This window comes from Haliotis rubra, unplaced genomic scaffold (genome assembly GCF_003918875.1).
Source record: "Haliotis rubra isolate DU_JTF1 unplaced genomic scaffold, ASM391887v1 Scf56, whole genome shotgun sequence".
Classification (NCBI taxonomy): Eukaryota; Metazoa; Mollusca; class Gastropoda; order Lepetellida; family Haliotidae; genus Haliotis; species Haliotis rubra.
Genome location: NW_025767257.1, coordinates 1,726,547 through 1,744,368, shown reverse-complemented (window position 1 = coordinate 1,744,368; position 17,822 = coordinate 1,726,547). Strand labels below are relative to the sequence as shown.

Below are 17,822 nucleotides of genomic sequence, written 5' to 3'. Positions count from 1 at the left end.
AATCCAAGATTTACCGAATCCAATCTATTCGATAATGTGTTCTAATCAATCTGACTACAGTACTGCACTACGTTTCAGAAACAAATGGGAATGATATTCGTATTACTACAAAAGTGGTACATTACTTATTGCAGACTTGCGGACCAGCAAGATGGTTCTGATTGGCAGGCATCCAGCTGATTGAAACCATCGCCAATTGCAACATGCTGTAAGATAGCAGCACTCATTCCTGATGGTGGCTGTCCCTCCGGGGCCACATTACACATATTTATGAAACCATGAACGGGTGTTCATAAGGAGAAGGACCCGTATATGTTGCATAACGAGCCACCGCCATCGTGGTGTACGTAGTGGTTAGAGCTTCCGCCCGGAGAGCGGAAGATCGATGTTTCGATCCCCGGCTGCGTCATACCTAAAGACATTAAAATATGGTACTTGATGTTCCCCTGCCGGGCGCTCGACATTCATGGGCACAACAAGTACTGGTCGGCTCGGAGTCAGTATAATGTTTCTGAGTGGGGTATTCATGTGGCATGGTATCTAACTGAGCTAACCTATGAAACCAGCTTAAGTCTGGGCTAGTACAAGCAGCATGCACGTCGTCATATGAGCGAAATATTCTTAAATACGACGTTAAACCCCATTTCGCCTCACCTAACCGCATAACGAACCAAAGCTTCCTCTGTCCTATCCGATTATTGAATACAAATGATACTGAATGCAAACCAAGGATTTGCATATATAATACTGAAATGAAGTGAAGCTACAGTTATTTACTCTCCTTTTCGTAAACAGGTTCGCTATTGTATGTCTCATGCTGACCAACTAGATGTTTTTGAAAATGAGAAAATCGTAACTTCTATTTGACTAAACCACAATAATTGCCACCACATAGAGCTGAATATATAAACTTTCCGGCAAAAGAAAGTATGCAAAATGTTATCATGAAATAAAACGTATAAAATGTATGTCGTGAATAAAACGTCAAAGTGGTAAATTGTATAAACCATGATTTGGGACCTCTGTCAGAGTTCCACATGCACTAAGGGTATAAAAGTTAGTGTGCTGACAGGTTACACATGCAGTTTGAAAAAGACCACCACAGATATGCCACGACTGTCAGTTGAACGTGAGTGGGATATAGGTATGCTCCAGATGGGGTCGACACGTTGCAAGAACAACGTTGCAAGAACCTTCGGCTGCACCCGTGTAGCCGTCTCTAGACTGCTGCAACGTTACAGGCAGATGGGCCAGACACAGGACAGCCCAAGAAGTGGGAGACTGCGAGTAACAACACCAGCTGAAGACCGGCATTTTAGGACGTTACACCTGAGAAACCGTTTTCTGACGGTAACGTCATCAGCGGCGAATTCCCTTGATCACCGTGTCAGTCGATACACGGTGGCTAGACGTCTTCGGGCAGCAGGTATCAGCGCCTACAGACCCTTCAAAGGACAGGTGTTGACCCCTGAACACAGACGTCACAGCTTGCGTTGGGCCCGAGTTGTTCGTCGATTGCAGCGATGAGAGGAACAACGTGAACGTTCTACAGTGGCCAGTAGGATCACCAGACATGTCCCCGATCGAGCACATGTGGGATGCACTAGACAGACGCGTGCGCAAACGCCATAACCCACCACAGAATAGACAGCAACTTGCCCAAGCCCTCCGGGATGAATGGCGTCGACGTCTGACGTCTTCGGCTAGAAGAAGGCTGCGTGCCTGTATTGATGCCAGGGGTGGACATACAGGATACTAAAGTGATGGTAGTGAATATTTATTGTGTGTAACTCAATACCTGCCTATCCTCCATGTGATTGAACACTGGATTTCAGGACCCCCAGTGAACTTGCGCATGTCTGACGTCACGTGTTTCTGTAGTATGCGTGCGATATTTAGCTCAGGTTGAGTACAGATGTTGGTAACACCATTGCATTATGTTTTGTGTGTCAAGGTAGTCTGGGTCAATGATAATGACCTCTTGTAAACCTTGTAAACTAGTACTTTCTTTTGCCGGTCAGTTTAGTTATGTTAAGTACTTGAATGATATTTTGATTTTAATTCTATGTTGCAATAAAACTTTGGGTCGGTAAGGATAAGAATTTAAGGCCGCATTGTGCAGCATCATGGGCGCTCCAGTAGACACCAAGTGCAATTGTGCTGACCTTCTAGATGATCTGTTTCTTTTGCATATGAATCGGAATTATTGATCGGGTTGATGAAATCCAAACAAAGAGGTTTGGCGAAGAATATTCCATGCACTTGCACAAAATGACTTACCAGAAAACATAATATCAGTTAGTCAGATGTTAGTGCTTATGCCTAACTGATTATTAAGGACAAATGCAATACGTGGTAGGACAGTGACGTTATTTCCCACTCATTCCACATACGAAAAACGTTTACAAAGCAAAAACGTCGCCTGGCCCCGATAGCATAGTTAATAAACATATCAAATATTCTGGTAGATCTTTTATTTAGTGCCTTTGTTAGACTATATGATAAAATTAATTCTCATGATTATGTACAAAATGTATTAATATTCTTAGAATGTTTCCATTTAAGTTATGGTAAAAGTAAAGATGGCCCTTGTAAGAACAGAGGTATTTCCCCAATTGTATCCTGCATTACGTAAGTCTTGACTTAAAGAGTGGGCAATGAAATCTAAAGGCTTCCCTCATCCATTTTGATTTTGATTTAGGAGAGGTACAGGTCTGCGGCAGAAACAGCTTAAAGGTTTTGACTGTGTCTCACTTATTGATCGATTTATCTAATGGCATAACTTTGGTATAAATGGAAAATTATAGCGACTTTTACGCACAATATATACACCCATGCTATCGTATGTCAGCATTGGCGGCGTTACCTCAAGTATGTTTCATGTTGACTAAGGTGTTGGGCAAGGTTACGTTCTGTCAGCATGTATTCAACTGATGATTCAAGGCGTGTCTTGTGTCTTCCCATTGTAATGCACCCTGCATCCAGATGGAAAGTTGTGAAGCACCTCGCCTGAAGGACGGCAGTGTCTGCATGATGTTACATGCTGACAGTACAATTGCACGTAACACGCAGTGACATGGCAGTCAGAATGCATTTGGAAATATGTATTGATATTGGTACACAAGTATTATCTGAAACAGAAAAGTGAATTATGCCTAAACGCTTTGAAGCGCATCTAAGAAACCATAAGAACGGATCCATTTTTAAAGCGGAAAAATCGAATGTAAAATGCTAACCATACATCTCATGTTATCAGTAGTAAATATATATGAACGTATGAAGGACAGAAATAGCCGTGAGATAAGATAAGTATATAAATATACAATTTATAGTTAAGTTTTTTAATTCTACCGTTCCCAACAGACACGTATGGATGACAGAGCAAATTGTATGATTTAGCAGTTTATTATTCCTAGGGAATGTTAACGCGTCATGTGATATAATCAAGCCAGTAGTTTTTACTGTAACTAGTTTCAACAGCAAAGAGGTTATCTTGTTGAGTTTTTTATTTTTTATTTGTTAGATGTAACATGTAACATTCTGTAGCCTCTGGAACGATGGTGATGGTATCTTAATGTATTATGTACTTGGTGTCTTGCCAACAGAAGGTCGTATGGATATTGCACACAATCTATGGGTTAACATAGTGTTTCCTGTGTGTAAAACATAAAAGGGGGGGTGTACTTTACTAGCCTTCTATGATAACGATATGTTTTTGCTTTTACATACAATTTAGCTCCTGTCATGTAAAATACCATAATGTTTATCATCGATATATTTTAAGCATTTCTAGGGTGATCCGTCCATCTGCACGAGACTTTGTATGCTCAATCAGACCGGCCAACCGGTTGTAGGCACTAACCTTTTCTCACATGTACACTTTTGCTGATCCGTAAAAATATTAGCCTTCCCCTCCTTACTCAATTTAACATCATATTTTTGTGGTAACAGCCACCCGTCAATAGCACAAAAACACTCACAACATGTCATGATAAAAGCAACAATAACACTCGCAGTGTGGTATGATAAAGCAACAATAACACTGGCAGTGTGGTATGATAAAACAACAATAACACTGGCAGTGTGGTATGATAAAACAACAATAACACTGGCAGTGTGGTATGATAAAACATAAACACTCTCACCTCGAGATAACAAAACTAACACTCGCACAAATCAAGTTAACAACACAATCATGATCCCAAAATAACACATGCGCCCTTCTTATAACACTGACATGTCATGATAACAACGATAGAACACCCACACAAGAACATGAGAACAACAATAGTATTCGAACCACAGTGTGATAAAAAAAAAACAATAACACACCGCCGCACAAAACAACAATAGTATTCGCACCACAGTGTGATAAAAAACACACCGCCGCACAAAACAATAATAGCATTCGAACCACAGTGTGATAAAAAACAACAATAACACACCACCGCACGGAAACAACAATAGTATTCCACCGCACGTGATAAAAACACAACGCCGCATTTCAACCACAATGTGAAAAACAATACCCAAACCACCGCTACATGAGAACAACAATGTATAACACACACACACACACACACACACACACACACACACACACACACACACACACACACACACACAGAGGCAGCCGCAATACAACAATGAAAACAACAATACCATTCGGACAAATTTATGATATCAACAATAAAAACAAACTCATTAAAACACCAGCACATCGGTGTGATAAAATAACATCGCCAGGTTATACAAACAACCATATAACTTGTACAAAGGCGTGATAAAAATCATAACACTTGCCACACGTCTTGATAAAAATGACATGCGTATAATTGCTCATAATTACGGCATCAATAACGCAATCACTACGTCATATGGCGGCAAAAACAGAAACTAGACTCCATTTCCTGATAATAACAATAATATACTAGGGAGAATGACAACAACGCTCACACCGCCGCTTGATAAACACACACACACCACGTCAAACTAACAATAACAACACTCACGCCAATATATTTTAAAACAACATTGAACAATCACACCACCGCTTAATAGAATACACACACACCAGGTCATACTAGCAAGAATAACACTCACGCAAATATCTGGTAAAACAACAATATTCACACCATCATACGATCACTAGCATAACGAGTCATGATAACAAATCTCAACGGCAATGCACAATGAGTGTCAATCATATAAGCACACACTCAGGGAAAGCTCACTGAGCACGTTTACATGCGGTGTGTTGAGGCCTTCGCTTGAATGAAGTCGGCTAGCCTGAAAAGGTGAGGTGAGGTGAAATTGGGTTTTACGTCGTGCTTGAGAATATTTCACTCATATGACGACGTGCATGCGTGTGTATGTGTATGTGCGGCTGCTTGTACTAGCCCAGACTTAAGCAGGTTTTATAGTGCTAGCCCACTGAGATACCATGCCGCAGTGAAGCATGAATACCCCACTCAGACACATTATGCTGACTCCGAGCCGACCAGTCCTTACTGTACCCATTAATGCCGAGCGCCAGACAGGGACCAACAAGTACAAATTTTAACGTCTTTTGGTATGACGCGGTCGGGGATCGAACCCGCGACCTTCCACTCTACGGGCGGACGCTCTAACCACTACACCACGGAGGCGGTCCTAGCCTGAAAAGTGAAACACAAGGCTTTCTGTTTGCTGCTCCGGAACAGTAACTTCCCACTCCTATAACGAAACAGTCGAACACCTTGTAAGTGGACAGATGCCCAACAATAAATAGCACACCTCGTGATGATAAAAACAGTAACAATCACACCACGTCATGACAACAACAACAAATAGCACACCTCGCGATGATAAAAACAGTAACACTCATACCACGTCATGACAACAACAACAAATAGCACACCTCGTGATGATAAAAACAGTAACACTCACACCACGTCATGATAACAACAACAAATAGCACACCTCGTGATGATAAAAACAGTAACACTCACACCACGTCATGATAGCAACAACAAATAGCACACCTCGTGATGATAAAAACAGTAACACTCACACCACGTCATGATAACAACAACAAATAGCACACCTCGTGATGATAAAAACAGTAACACTCATACCACGTCATGACAACAACAACAAATAGCACACCTCGTGATGATAAAAACAGTAACACTCATACCACGTCATGACAACAACAACAAATAGCACACCTCGTGATGATAAAAACAGTAACACTCATACCACGTCATGATAACAACAACAAATAGCACACCTCGTGATGATAAAAACAGTAACACTCATACCACGTCATGACAACAACAACAAATAGCACACCTCGTGATGATAAAAACAGTAACACTCATACCACGTCATGACAACAACAACAAATAGCACACCTCGTGATGATAAAAACAGTAACACTCATACCACGTCATGACAACAACAACAAATAGCACACCTCGTGATGATAAAAACAGTAACACTCACACCACGTCATGACAACAACAACAAATAGCACACCTCGTGATGATAAAAACAGTAACACTCATACCACGTCATGATAACAACAACAAATAGCACACCTCGTGATGATAAAAACAGTAACACTCACACCACGTCATGACAACAACAACAAAATAGCACACCTCGTGATGATAAAAACAGTAACACTCACACCACGTCATGATAGCAACAACAAATAGCACACCTCGTGATGATAAAAACAGTAACACTCATACCACGTCATGACAACAACAACAAATAGCACACCTCGTGATGATAAAAACAGTAACACTCACACCACGTCATGACAACAACAACAAATAGCACACCTCGTGATGATAAAAACAGTAACACTCATACCACGTCATGACAACAACAACAAATAGCACACCTCGTGATGATAAAAAACAGTAACACTCATACCACGTCATGACAACAACAACAAATAGCACACCTCGTGATGATAAAAACAGTAACACTCATACCACGTCATGACAACAACAACAAATAGCACACCTCGTGATGATAAAACAGTAACACTCATACCACGTCATGACAACAACAACAAATAGCACACCTCGTGATGATAAAACAGTAACACTCATACCACGTCATGACAACAACAACAAATAGCACACCTCGTGATGATAAAAACAGTAACACTCACACCACGTCATGATAACAACAACAAATAGCACACCTCGTGATGATAAAAACAGTAACAATCATACCACGTCATGACAACAACAACAAATAGCACACCTCGTGATGATAAAAACAGTAACACTCACACCACGTCATGATAGCAACAACAAATAGCACACCTCGTGATGATAAAAACAGTAACACTCATACCACGTCATGATAACAACAACAAATAGCACACCTCGTGATGATAAAACAGTAACAATCATACCACGTCATGACAGCAACAACAAATAGCACACCTCGTGATGATAAAAACAGTAACACTCACACCACGTCATGATAACAACAACAAATAGCACACCTCGTGATGATAAAAACAGTAACACTCATACCACGTCATGACAACAACAACAAATAGCACACCTCGTGATGATAAAAACAGTAACAATCATACCACGTCATGACAACAACAACAAATAGCACACCTCGTGATGATAAAAACAGTAACACTCACACCACGTCATGACAACAACAACAAATAGCACACCTCGTGATGATAAAAACAGTAACAATCATACCACGTCATGACAACAACAACAAATAGCACACCTCGTGATGATAAAACAGTAACACTCACATACCACGTCATGATAACAACAACAAATAGCACACCTCGTGATGATAAAAACAGTAACACTCACACCACGTCATGACAACAACAACAAATAGCACACCTCGTGATGATAAAAACAGTAACACTCACACCACGTCATGACAACAACAACAAATAGCACACCTCGTGATGATAAAAACAGTAACAATCATACCACGTCATGACAACAACAACAAATAGCACACCTCGTGATGATAAAAACAGTAACACTCATACCACGTCATGATAACAACAACAAATAGCACACCTCGTGATGATAAAAACAGTAACAATCACACCACGTCATGACAACAACAACAACAAATAGCACACCTCGTGATGATAAAAACAGTAACACTCACACCACGTCATGACAACAACAACAAATAGCACACCTCGTGATGATAAAAACAGTAACACTCATACCACGTCATGACAACAACAACAAATAGCACACCTCGTGATGATAAAAACAGTAACACTCATACCACGTCATGATAACAACAACAAATAGCACACCTCGTGATGATAAAAACAGTAACACTCATACCACGTCATGACAACAACAACAAATAGCACACCTCGTGATGATAAAAACAGTAACACTCATACCACGTCATGACAACAACAACAAATAGCACACCTCGTGATGATAAAACAGTAACACTCACGTCATGACCAACGTCACCTGATAAACAACAAAATAGCACACCTCGTGATGATAAAACAGTAACACTCACACCACGTCATGACAACAACAACAAATAGCCCCTCGTGATGATAAAACAGTAACACTCACACCACGTCATGATAACAACAACAAATAGCACACCTCGTGATGATAAAAACAGTAACACTCACACCACGTCATGACAACAACAACAAATAGCACACCTCGTGATGATAAAACAGTAACAATCATACCACGTCATGACAACAACAACAAATAGCACACCTCGTGATGATAAAACAGTAACACTCATACCACGTCATGATAACAACAACAAAATAGCACACCTCGTGATGATAAAACAGTAACACTCATACCACGTCATGACAACAACAACAAATAGCACACCTCGTGATGATAAAACAGTAACAATCATACCACGTCATGACAACAACAACAAAAATAGCACACCTCGTGATGATAAAACAGTAACACTCATACCACGTCATGACAACAACAACAAATAGCACACCTCGTGATGATAAAAACAGTAACACTCACACCACGTCATGATAACAACAAATAATAGCACACCTCGTGATGATAAAAACAGTAACACTCATACCACGTCATGACAACAACAACAAATAGCACACCTCGTGATGATAAAAACAGTAACACTCATACCACGTCATGACAACAACAACAAATAGCACACCTCGTGATGATAAAAACAGTAACACTCACACCACGTCATGATAACAACAACAAATAGCACACCTCGTGATGATAAAAACAGTAACAATCATACCACGTCATGACAACAACAACAAATAGCACACCTCGTGATGATAAAAACAGTAACACTCATACCACGTCATGACAACAACAACAAATAGCACACCTCGTGATGATAAAAACAGTAACAATCATACCACGTCATGACAACAACAACAACAAATAGCACACCTCGTGATGATAAAAACAGTAACACTCATACCACGTCATGACAACAACAACAAATAGCACACCTCGTGATGATAAAAACAGTAACAATCATACCACGTCATGACAACAACAACAAATAGCACACCTCGTGATGATAAAAACAGTAACACTCATACCACGTCATGACAACAACAACAAATAGCACACCTCGTGATGATAAAACAGTAACACTCATACCACGTCATGACAACAACAACAAAATAGCACACCTCGTGATGATAAAACAGTAACACTCATACCACGTCATGACAACAACAACAAATAGCACACCTCGTGATGATAAAACAGTAACACTCATACCACGTCATGACAACAACAACAAATAGCACACCTCGTGATGATAAAACAGTAACACTCACACCACGTCATGACAACAACAACAAATAGCACACCTCGTGATGATAAAACAGTAACACTCATACCACGTCATGACAACAACAACAAATAGCACACCTCGTGATGATAAAAACAGTAACACTCATACCACGTCATGACAACAACAACAAATAGCACACCTCGTGATGATAAAACAGTAACACTCATACCACGTCATGATACAACAACAACAAATAGCACACCTCGTGATGATAAAACAGTAACACTCATACCACGTCATGACAACAACAACAAATAGCACACCTCGTGATGATAAAAACAGTAACACTCATACCACGTCATGACAGCAACAACAAATAGCACACCTCGTGATGATAAAAACAGTAACACTCATACCACGTCATGACAACAACAACAAATAGCACACCTCGTGATGATAAAAACAGTAACACTCATACCACGTCATGATAACAACAACAAATAGCACACCTCGTGATGATAAAAACAGTAACACTCATACCACGTCATGACAACAACAACAAATAGCACACCTCGTGATGATAAAAACAGTAACACTCATACCACGTCATGATAACAACAACAAATAGCACACCTCGTGATGATAAAAACAGTAACAATCATACCACGTCATGACAACAACAACAAATAGCACACCTCGTGATGATAAAACAGTAACACTCACACCACGTCATGACAACAACAACAAATAGCACACCTCGTGATGATAAAACAGTAACAATCATACCACGTCATGACAACAACAACAAAATAGCACACCTCGTGATGATAAAAACAGTAACACTCATACCACGTCATGACAACAACAACAAATAGCACACCTCGTGATGATAAAAACAGTAACACTCATACCACGTCATGACAACAACAACAAATAGCACACCTCGTGATGATAAAAACAGTAACACTCATACCACGTCATGATAACAACAACAATATAGCACACCTCGTGATGATAAAAACAGTAACACTCATACCACGTCATGACAACAACAACAAATAGCACACCTCGTGATGATAAAAACAGTAACACTCATACCACGTCATGACAACAACAACAAATAGCACACCTCGTGATGATAAAAACAGTAACACTCATACCACGTCATGACAACAACAACAAAAATAGCACACCTCGTGATGATAAAACAGTAACACTCATACCACGTCATGACAACAACAACAAATAGCACACCTCGTGATGATAAAAACAGTAACACTCACACCACGTCATGATAACAACAACAAATAGCACACCTCGTGATGATAAAAACAGTAACAATCACACCACGTCATGACAACAACAACAAATAGCACACCTCGTGATGATAAAAACAGTAACACTCATACCACGTCATGACAACAACAACAAATAGCACACCTCGTGATGATAAAAACAGTAACACTCATACCACGTCATGACAACAACAACAAATAGCACACCTCGTGATGATAAAACAGTAACACTCATACCACGTCATGACAACAACAATAAAATAGCACACCTCGTGATGATAAAAACAGTAACAATCATACCACGTCATGACAGCAACAACAAATAGCACACCTCGTGATGATAAAAACAGTAACAATCATACCACGTCATGACAACAACAACAAATAGCACACCTCGTGATGATAAAAACAGTAACACTCACACCACGTCATGATAACAACAACAAATAGCACACCTCGTGATGATAAAAACAGTAACAATCATACCACGTCATGACAACAACAACAAATAGCACACCTCGTGATGATAAAAACAGTAACACTCATACCACGTCATGACAACAACAACAAATAGCACACCTCGTGATGATAAAAACAGTAACACTCACACCACGTCATGATAACAACAACAAATAGCACACCTCGTGATGATAAAACAGTAACAGTAACAATCATACCACGTCATGACAACAACAACAAATAGCACACCTCGTGATGATAAAAACAGTAACACTCATACCACGTCATGATAACAACAACAAATAGCACACCTCGTGATGATAAAAACAGTAACACTCATACCACGTCATGACAACAACAATAAATAGCACACCTCGTGATGATAAAAACAGTAACACTCATACCACGTCATGACAACAACAATAAATAGCACACCTCGTGATGATGAAAAACAGTAACAATCATACCACGTCATGACAACAACAACAACAAATAGCACACCTCGTGATGATAAAAACAGTAACACTCACATACCACGTCATGACAACAACAACAAATAGCACACCTCGTGATGATAAAAACAGTAACACTCACTCATACCACGTCATGACAACAACAACAATAGCACACCTCGTGATGATAAAACAGTAACACTCACACCACGTCATGACAACCACGTCAGCAACAACAGCAAATAGTAAGCACACCTCGTGATGATAAAAACAGTAACACTCATACCACGTCATGACAACAACAACAAATAGCACACCTCGTGATGATAAAAACAGTAACACTCACACCACGTCATGACAGCAACAACAAATAGCACACCTCGTGATGATAAAAACAGTAACACTCATACCCACGTCATGACAACAACAAATAGCACACCTCGTGATGATAAAAACAGTAACACTCACACCACGTCATGATGATAAATAGCACACCTCGTGATGATAAAACAGTAACACTCATACCACGTCATGACAACAACAACCTCGTGATAGCACACCTCGTGATGATAAAAACAGTAACACTCATACCACGTCACGTCATGATAACAACAACAAATAGCACACCTCGTGATGATAAAAACAGTAACACTCATACCACGTCATGACAACAACAACAAATAGCACACCTCGTGATGATAAAAACAGTAACACTCACCCACGTCATGACAACAACAACAAATAGCACACCTCGTGATGATAAAACAGTAACACTCATACCACGTCATGACAACAACAACAAATAGCACACCTCGTGATGATAAAAACAGTAACACTCATACCACGTCATGACAACAACAATAAATAGCACACCTCGTGATGATAAAACAGTAACACTCACACCACGTCATGATAACAACAACAACAAATAGCACACCTCGTGATGATAAAAACAGTAACAATCACACCACGTCATGACAACAACAATAAATAGCACACCTCGTGATGATAAAAACAGTAACACTCACACCACGTCATGACAACAACAACAAATAGCACACCTCGTGATGATAAAAACAGTAACACTCACACCACGTCATGATAACAACAACAAATAGCACACCTCGTGATGATAAAACAGTAACACTAACACTCACTACCACGTCATGACAACAACAACAAATAGCACACCTCGTGATGATAAAAACAGTAACACTCACACCACGTCATGATAACAACAACAAATAGCACACCTCGTGATGATAAAAACAGTAACACTCATACCACGTCATGACAACAACAACAAATAGCACACCTCGTGATGATAAAAACAGTAACACTCATACCACGTCATGATAACAACAATAAATAGCACACCTCGTGATGATAAAAACAGTAACACTCACACCACGTCATGACAACAACAATAAATAGCACACCTCGTGATGATAAAAACAGTAACACTCATACCACGTCATGACAACCACAACAAAATAGCACACCTCGTGATGATAAAACAGTAACACTCACACCACGTCATGACAACAACAATAAATAGCACACCTCGTGATGATAAAACAGTAACACTCATACCACGTCATGACAACAACAACAAATAGCACCTCGTGATGATAAAAACAGTAACACTCACACCACGTCATGACAACAACAACAAATAGCACACCTCGTGATGATAAAACAGTAACACTCATACCACGTCATGACAACAACAACAAATAGCACACCTCGTGATGATAAAAACAGTAACACTCATACCACGTCATGACAACAACAACAAATAGCACACCTCGTGATGATAAAAACAGTAACACTCATACCACGTCATGATAGCAACAACAAATAGCACACCTCGTGATGATAAAAACAGTAACACTCACACCACGTCATGATAACAACAACAAATAGCACACCTCGTGATGATAAAAACAGTAACACTCACACCACGTCATGACAACAACAACAAATAGCACACCTCGTGATGATAAAAACAGTAACAATCATACCACGTCATGACAACAACAACAAATAGCACACCTCGTGATGATAAAAACAGTAACACTCATACCACGTCATGACAACAACAATAAATAGCACACCTCGTGATGATAAAAACAGTAACACTCATACCACGTCATGATAGCAACAATAAATAGCACACCTCGTGATGATAAAAACAGTAACACTCATACCACGTCATGACAACAACAATAAATAGCACACCTCGTGATGATAAAAACAGTAACAATCATACCACGTCATGACAACCACAACAAATAGCACACCTCGTGATGATAAAAACAGTAACACTCATACCACGTCATGACAACAACAATAAATAGCACACCTCGTGATGATAAAAACAGTAACACTCATACCACGTCATGACAACAACAATAAATAGCACACCTCGTGATGATAAAAAAACAGTAACAATCATACCACGTCATGACAACAACAACAAATAGCACACCTCGTGATGATAAAACAGTAACACTCATACCACGTCATGATAACAACAATAAATAGCACACCTCGTGATGATAAAAACAGTAACAATCACACCACGTCATGACAACAACAACAAATAGCACACCTCGTGATGATAAAAACAGTAACACTCATACCACGTCATGACAACAACAACAAATAGCACACCTCGTGATGATAAAAACAGTAACAATCATACCACGTCATGACAACAACAACAAATAGCACACCTCGTGATGATAAAAACAGTAACACTCATACCACGTCATGACAACAACAACAAATAGCACACCTCGTGATGATAAAAACAGTAACACTCACACCACGTCATGACAACAACAACAAATAGCACACCTCGTGATGATAAAAACAGTAACACTCATACCACGTCATGACCAACAACAAATAGCACACCTCGTGATGATAAAAACAGTAACACTCACACCACGTCATGATAACAACAACAAATAGCACACCTCGTGATGATAAAAACAGTAACAATCATACCACGTCATGACAACAACAACAAATAGCACACCTCGTGATGATAAAAACAGTAACACTCACACCACGTCATGATAACAACAACAAATAGCACACCTCGTGATGATAAAAACAGTAACACTCATACCACGTCATGATAGCAACAACAAATAGCACACCTCGTGATGATAAAAACAGTAACAATCATACCACGTCATGACAACAACAATAAATAGCACACCTCGTGATGATAAAAACAGTAACAATCATACCACGTCATGATAGCAACAACAAATAGCACACCTCGTGATGATAAAAACAGTAACACTCATACCACGTCATGACAACAACAAGAAATAGCACACCTCGTGATGATAAAAACAGTAACAATCATACCACGTCATGACAACAACAATAAATAGCACACCTCGTGATGATAAAAACAGTAACAATCATACCACGTCATGATAGCAACAACAAATAGCACACCTCGTGATGATAAAAACAGTAACACAGTAATAACACTTTGAAAGGTTACCACTGCATTCGTTGCGGCTTGTGGCGCTACAAGTTCACCACACGTTCATAATTGTCCCTTTCAGTCAAATATTTATCAAATATCAGTTACAACCTGTACGAAATATGTATCCGAGTGTGGTATTGCAGTCATTTGAAACTTTTACAAAGTACTCTAGCAAAAAAATAAACTTTTCAAAATAAACTTTATTTTACCAGCGTAAACATGTTCGGGCGAAGCTGATTTGTTATTGCATCCGAAGGCGTGTCCAACATCCTCAATTACAGATATTATGGCTGACGCTTGTTAATATGTGTATCTGCAACGCTTAAGAGAGTTTGAAAACAGGTTAAGCTGCACCTGTTTTTAAGGACTAACATCAGTGGAATGCTGTGCTTGGCTAACAGTAAGTATAACTGACGTCCGTCGATTGGAAGAAATACATGTTTCATGAATGATCCCATTGTCAGATAATATGCACATGCCATTTGTGTAATAACAGGGTCGTTTCGGACGTTCGCTGCCGCGTGCATACCCTCTAGAGGAACTTCCATTGTTACATTGCAACGGCATTATGGTTGGTAGATTTCGTGTAATTTACCCCTGTGAAGAATTACTCGACCAAACATCACAAGATCTGACTTGGGTTACGTCAGTGCAAACGTACAGGAACATTAAGGAATGCAGGTCTTCTTAACATATGTTACACATAAGTTTAACACATGTTAACACACTTGAAACATACACAGTATACTTGAATGGTCGTTATGCATATTCAGTAAACCAACTAGTGCGGAAACACATGATGGGGCGATGGTTATTCTGTGGTGAGAAACGATGTTTTAAAAATATAACCTTCCATGACAACACTGTTTGGGTGAGGTATGCGCTATAAAACACCTGCTTCTCACTGCTTATTGCTGTGCACGGTCAACTTGCGACCACCTGGTTCCTTGGGACGTGAATTGATACTACCAATATCATATCGCCTGTGATACCCGTATGACATACATCATAATCGAATACTCATTTCTTTTTTCTTTCATTTTTAGCCCCATCAAACATGGGTGTATAGCATCTTTTATCAAGCAGTTTATTAAGGAAAGTTAATCATAAACGGGGGTTAAATGGTGTAAAAGATTACAGTGATGCTTGATCGATCATTTAAGTAGGAAAGAGCGAATACAAACAGGAGAAGAAGATGGTGAAGAGCGTTAACTCACAATTCCCTCGTTTCCGCTGATGACGATGGGGGATGAATAGATTCTAGGGACGCCTCTCCAGAAGAGTCTCATGGTCGCCCGTGTCCAGGTGGAAGAATCTCTTCTTGAATACATACACCTATAGTTCCATTGTCCTTCAGCCACGGAAGTGGAGACGGTGTCGTTTGTTCCACCGACCGGTTTGGTTTCGGGGCCTCTTCAACAAAATCAATGACTAACCCTTTAGACGTTATTTGTACCAGGAACCGACTCCGACACAAGCAACCATCTTGTATTGGTAACTGTAACGAATACACGAACTAGTTCCGAATCTCTTACAGATTGTATTATCGCATAACAGATATCTGCTGAATTAGAACCCGCAGGTTGTAAACGCTGTGTCCGGGACAGCCTGTTGAAAGTGAAAGGCAATCAACTTTTATATGCTTGTTCACACGTCCGTATCACTAAAGCAGTAATACACTTGTGTGCTGCTGTGGAGACATATATAGATTTGCACTTAATGCATAAAATATGGCAGGACAAATATTCATCAGTGAGTAAGGTTTGGGACTGCTTTCTAAACTTAGACAAGCGTGCTGTTCACATCAGTAGCCAGGCGGTTCTGCTAAAACATGGTGGGTGACAAATTTACAAAGAATTTCTCTGATGTTATGAAACGGTCGTTTCTCACCGAAGCGCAGTGAAAAAGCTATTATATCGCAATGTTTGCTTTCACTGTTATGTGTCAATCAACTCACTAATATTACATTGTTTGAATAGGATACTTCAAAGGAACCTTTTCCCAACCTTTTCTATAAAGTAAAACCTTGTTTATCAGACCTGTATCCGAAACGCGTTTGGTCCCTATTCCACGTGTCTTGAATAAGCTCACATTCTCGCAAAACGTAGAAAATATTAAAGAACAATTTTGTATGCAAAGTCTGGAATGCCTTTCTGACGAAAAAGCAGTAATTCCGCGACAAGGTATTGTTTTGGACAAACTAACGCTGTATATGTCTTGTGACATCATCATCATCATCATCATCATCATCATCATCATCATCATCATCATCATCATCATCATCATCACGTTTGTTGTTTTAACTGT

The 17,822-nt window shown here is 39.7% G+C and overlaps 1 protein-coding gene across 2 annotated transcripts in view; it reads right to left on the bottom strand.

Annotated features, from left to right (window-relative positions):
- The window catches only part of LOC124253946, a 135,296-nt gene extending 118,132 nt beyond the window's left edge, over positions 1–17,164 (bottom strand). The window contains exon 1 of one of the 2 annotated variants that reach the window (XM_046687791.1): positions 16,733–17,164. The gene's annotated coding sequence lies outside the window, so the exon portion shown is untranslated. Of the gene's footprint in view, positions 1–15,724; positions 15,828–16,732 lie in introns of those variants that run through there. The other variant, XM_046687794.1, reaches the window with a different exon arrangement.
- Between the last annotated feature and the right edge of the window lie 658 nt (positions 17,165–17,822).